At 46.4% G+C, this 5,865-nt stretch overlaps 1 long non-coding RNA gene across 1 annotated transcript; it reads left to right on the top strand.

Moving 5' to 3' along the window:
• Window positions 1-3,439: 3,439 nt before the first annotated feature.
• LOC115072375 lies at window positions 3,440-4,495 on the top strand. Its single transcript, XR_003851429.1, has 3 exons — window positions 3,440-3,485; window positions 4,119-4,255; window positions 4,414-4,495. It is a non-coding gene; the product is annotated as an uncharacterized LOC115072375 (long non-coding RNA).
• Window positions 4,496-5,865: the final 1,370 nt, after the last annotated feature.

The following is a 5,865-nucleotide window of genomic DNA, read 5'->3' as shown; positions in this document are numbered from 1 at the left end:
ATGATCATCTGTTGCTCAAACTAAGGAGTGTTGAGAAGTTCCATTTACAATGTATATTTATTTTTTATTATTTATTTATTTATTTATTGGTTATTAGCGTTAGCCTTTAATGACTGCGCTATCCCTCCAGCCCTCATTTTATTTTTCAATTTTTAAAATAACTTCTGGTGTTACCAGATAACTTTTGTGTTCTTGTTAGGTCCTGGCATAGTGACAAGACTCAAGCCATATTCAGGGAGCAGAAGTTTTCCTTTATTACACGTGGATCTCAGTCTGAACTCCTGCTCTAGAGAAAACTGAGGCCCCAACCAGAAATATATACAGGTTTTAAGAAATATTTTACTTATTTTTTTATGTGTATTCATGTATTGTCTGCATGTAGGCAAGTGCACCCATGTCATGTAATGCCTGAGGAGGTCAGAAGAGGCTGTCAGAGCCCCTGGAACTGGAGTTATGGACAGTTGTTAGCTGCCATGTAGGTGCTGGGATTGGAACCCGGATCTTCTGCAAAAGAGCCATTGTTCTTAACCACTGAGCCATCTCTGCTGCCCCACTTACAGGTTTTTATAGGATTTTTTGCATCACCTTTTGCAGTAACCATCTTGGTGCATTTGAGACTGAAGGACCCAGGTCACACTGGCTCCATTTCTTAGCAGCCTCCATCTTGTCAGCCTTAAGTCTCTGTTCCTAGAAACTGTAAGTCTCCTTTGCCCCATACTGCAGGCTAAGATTAGGCAAGCCCGGACATGCCTGCCAAAACCAACCGAAATTCCTGACCATAAAAGGGCATCCAGAGGCCGATAGGGGCACCCTACCATAAAAGGAAAAATGGAGACATTCCAGGCGGCTGAACATGACTATAACCAATGAAATCCCCCAACACACAAGGAATTCAGAGTTATCCAATCAATTCAAAGGTTGCCCAGTTTGCATGGGCTTTTTTCAAGAGTACCCAACAAAAACCCCCGCTCATTGTTGGTTGGGGCCGGACTCCATTCATTGGCTCCTGGAGTCTGTGCCCAACTGGTCATTCAAGAATTGGAATGCTCTTCAATAAAATCTTCTAAATTTCGAATTTTGGTGGATGGTCTCCAATCATTCCCAAACCTCAGACCCAACAAGACTTTCAGCATAGATGTGCACGTGCCCTCTCGGCTATTACAGGAAATTTAAACAATGTTTTACAAAAGCAGATGTATTCACACACAGATGTGTTTTGGGCAAGCGTGGACAAGGATTGTGGCATTCCCTGTAACATGATATGTTGTTTGTGCTAGTGCAATGCCTAACAAGCAAAACACATTGTAAGCAGATTTTCTTTTTAAGACCAGTCTGTGGTTCTGTGGTTGTCGGTCCTGTGGCAGCCCAAGACTGGACTCAGAGTGGAAGATTTTCCTCTATGATTTGAGAGCAAGCAGAAGCTTCCAAAGTCCTGTTGCTTCTACCTAGAGCAACAAGCATACTTATTACTAGGCGTGCGTAAGGTTCTTATCAAATGCATTTGTTAGCATTGACTCATCTACCATATAGAACAAAGTTATAATGAGGTCATAATTTATTAACTCCACATTAGTTTTTCTTCATCATTCTAAGGTTTAAAATAGGTATAGAACTAATAACAGATGCACACAAAAGTAGCATTAAATGGAAGGGTATGTGTTTCTTTTCCTTTTCACAAGAATCACGGAAGACATGCTCATGTGAGTCCATGAATGGGGGTGAACAGGTTGTTGGGGAGATGCTTTGTTCATAAAGTTCCTGCTGTGAAATCATGAAGGCCTGAGTTTAGGTTCCCAGAACCCATGTAAAAGGCCCAGTGAGCTCCAGGTTCAATGAGAGACTCAGGCTCAAAAATAAGGTCAAGGGCGATGGAGATGATCTGTGTGAAAGCACTTGCTGTACAAGTGCGGGGACCAGAGTTTAGATCCCTAGGTCTAAATGCCAGGTAACCATGACGGCCCACCTATAATCCCAGTGCCCCATAGGCAGAGACAGGGAATCTGGGATCAAGCTGGTTGGCTGGACTAGCCATATGGTAAGTTACAGGTTCAATTGAAAGACTGCCTCACTTCTTAAAATAGGGATTGAAGAAGATCCCCAACATCAACTCCAGCCTCCACATGCACAGGCACATGGTACATAAGTATTCACACACAGATGTGCACCCACACACATCAAACATGCATGCATACAAATACAAATAAGAAAGAAAATATACAGTGAAGAATGTTGATCCCTGGCCATCCTCACACACATGTGCATGCATGGACATATACATGCAAGCAAGAAGAATCATGATATGAATTCTCATGTGTATATGAATATGGCAAGCTAAGACATGGGCATGTGGATATATACACTGACATGACATCCATGAATAGTACCTGTTTCCTTGTGGGTTGCCTTTCTAGGATGCCTGTTTCATGATATTATATTATTTTTTCCTGTGGTGACATGAAAAGATGTTTACTAGTCCCTTTTTAAAAAAATTACTTATTATTGCCAGGCGTGGTGGTGCACGCCTGTAGTCCCAGCACTTGGGAGGCAGAGGCAGGAGGATCTCTGTGAGTTCAAGGCCAGCCTGGTCTACATACTTCCAGGACAGCTGGGGCTACAGGGAGACCTTGTTTCAAAAAGACAAAAAAATTACTATTTTCTGCGGGAGACAGGCTTGAGCCTAGGGTGAAAGTCTTAATGACAGCCATACAGCAGGCCTGAGGGAATGGCCCCACCGCTGGAGCCACAAAAAACGCCTTGTAACATTTGCTCCCATTGGCAGATCATGAGACTGATGCCTAGAGCTCACCACTCCCTAATCACCACCCTTGAGACTCCAAATTGCAACACTTAGATAATGCAACAGCCTGGGTCACGTGGCTCCCAGGAAACCAGGCCCTATAAGGAAACCGGAACCTAAGTAACCTGAAACCCACTATGCTAATGAGGTGTCTGACTCGTGATGTCATGATAGGACACAGCCCTGCCAAAGAGCTGAGTTGTAACTTCTTGATTGGACCCCACCCCTATATAAGGCTGTGCCCTTCTACAATAAACCAGATCTGCATGACCAAACCTGGTCTCCTGTGTCTGAATGGGGCTCCACTGACACAGTCTCCTCACCAGCCCTGGGGTCCAGGACCAGGCAGAAATAGCAATGATCAGAGGCAGAAGAGTGGCCCCAGCACTGGGTGAGCAGAAGAGCTGCCTCAGTGCTCCAGTGAGCGGAAGAGGGACCACAGCTTGCGGCAGGCTAGAGCAAGGGCAGTGCCCGTGAGACTGCAGGTGGCACCTGCGGGAGGAGCAGCACCCGGAGACAGCACCCAGCACCTGAAGAGTGGAAGGGTGACCGCAGCTGGCGGCAGCCGCAATTTTCATTTTATGTGTATGAGTGCCTTGCCTGCATGCATGTAAGTGCACCTGTGTTGTGCAATGCCGGAGGAAGCCAGAAGATGGTGAAGGATCCCCTGGAACTGGAGTTAAGGAAGGTTTGTGGCCACCATGTGGGTGCTGGGAACTGAACCTGGGTCCTCTGCAAGAGCAGCCAGTGCTCTAACTGCTGAGCCCTCTCTCCAGCGGCTCTACTAGTCTCTTATGGGGCAGCAGTGACAGACCACAGCAACAATGCTTCCAAAATTCAAGGTGATGTGATGTAGAGCCTGATGGAATGGATATTAAAGGAAAATGTGGATTTTAATCCTAATTTTCTCTGTGTCTCAGTCAGCAAGGCTCACCTGACAAGTTTGTGGTTAGAACATTGACACAGCTAGCTAGACCCACTTGCCTTGTGTCTTGACGAAACTCCCTCATTTCTGTTTGTCTCAGGCGATGACTTCAGACAGGGGCTTTTTTAGGCATGTTTTTATTTTCTAAATTTATAATAATCTGCCTGATTTTAGGGGACTTTAATAATAGCCAATCAATGTAGGTTTCCTTCTCGCTGTAACCCAATGCCTAAGGTATAAAAGGTGTGTGCTACTTCCCTTTGGGGTACAAATTTGAGCCCATTGGACCAGGCTGCAGCCTAAATAAAACATCTGCTTCCTGTACATGCATACAGTGTCTAGCCTGATCCTCCCTGCAGCAGTTCAACTGATGAGTATATTGGACTTACTTACCAGAGTACCAGTGAGAGGTGACTTACAGAAGGAGAAATAACTCAAATGCAGCTGTAACCCCCAAAGCCCACCAGCCTGAGTGACGACCCAAGAGATGTGCAACCCTGGACTCCCTTCACAACTTCGGAGCGGCTCAGCAGGTGGGAGCCTCTCTCGCAGTTTGCTGTTTTTACAACCTTGGGGAAGGGATCTTGTGAGTCTTAGGGGCCTTGTGAGTTCTGCAAGTTTCAGGAAGCCCCCTGAGGCTTACAAGCTTCATTTGCATCTGGAGTCTCATAAGTCTCCCTCCTTCTTCTAGGAGTGAATGTTTCAATTTGTGGGAAATTGCTACCCAACATATGGGCAGCGTGGAAGATGGGCATTGCTCTCAGAGCAAGTCTGTTCATCATCCAGGAGATATGAAGTCTCTGTATAAAGGGATTTGTTTGCTATCCTTAAAGGCAAGGTTTCCACAAGAGTTTGTTCACTCCAGAATAGTAAATAAAGAGAACCCCTCTCTATGTCTGTTTCTCTCCCCTCCTCAATAAATTTGCTAGTGGCCCCCGTGTACAATCAAACATGTCAAGAGGCTCACATTCCCCTCAAATGAACAAACCACGGTGTGCACACATCAGCCAGGCTGGTGTTCATCACCCCATAGCATCTGGGGTCAAGGAAAATGCCTGTGCTGCCCACTGTGCTGAGGGTAATGTCTTTTGTCTCAGATCCGGGACACGGCATCCACTTCTGGTATTATTGGAGTCCTGGTGGTTCCACTCATTTGTTTTCAAGAAAGAAAATCTCAGATTTCACTCTATTTTCAAACAGTTGGGTGTTGTTCCAGTCTGATTTCCATTGCTGTGATAAAACATTCTGATCAAAAGCAATTTAAGGGAGGAAAGGGCTTATTTGGCTTAAACTTCCATATCATAGTTAATCACTGAGGGAAGTCTATGGAATTCAGCTGGGAGGAATGCTGCTTGCTGACTTGCTCAGAGGCTCAAAGTTGGCAAGCTTTTTACACAGCTCGGAACCTCCTGCCATCTAGTGGTGCAGGAACTGGTTTGTTTTCTCCACTGATTAAAGAACTAAAAGGCAGGAAAGAAGATTTGCACATTTGGGACAAGCCAAAAAAAGCGTCCCCCGCACCCCACCCCAGTCTTAGGGAAGAACCAGGAAGTGGAGGCCATCCTGGACATTGTACGACATGGCAAAAGGAAACTGCACCCACCCAGGCCTGTCCTTCCCTTACTATTTGTCTACTAAAGGAGTGACAGACTCCTGCTATCTCCCAGCACCACCCACAGTGGGCTGGCCATCCCCATCCCCTTCCCTATCTTCATCCCCATCCCCATCCTCTTCCCCATCCCCATCGTCTTCCCCATCTTCATCCTCATTTCCATCCCCATCCTCTTCTCTATCCCCATCCTCTTCTCCATCCCCATCCTCTTCTCCATTCCCATCCTCTTCCCCATCCCCATCCTCTTCCTCATCCTCTTCTCCATCCCCATCCTCTTCCCCATCCCCATCCTCTTCCCCATCTTCATCCTCTTCCCCATCTTCATCCTCATCTCCATCCCCATCCTCTTCCCCATCCCCATCCTCTTCCCCATCTTCATCCTCTTCCCCATCCCCATCCTCTTCTCCATCCCCATCCTCTTCCCCATCCCCATCCTTTTCTCCATCCCCATCCTCTTCCCGAACCCTTGCCTCCCACAGTCTGCCCTCAGGCACTGCATACAAATTATATGACCTGCCCCACAGGCTGGAC

The sequence above is a fragment of the Nannospalax galili genome, unplaced genomic scaffold (assembly GCF_000622305.1).
Source record: "Nannospalax galili isolate Female #2095 unplaced genomic scaffold, S.galili_v1.0 scaffold960, whole genome shotgun sequence".
NCBI classification, from domain to species: Eukaryota; Metazoa; Chordata; class Mammalia; order Rodentia; family Spalacidae; genus Nannospalax; species Nannospalax galili.
The sequence above is the reverse complement of the archived record's forward strand: the minus strand, read 5'-3'. Positions and strand labels throughout refer to the sequence as shown.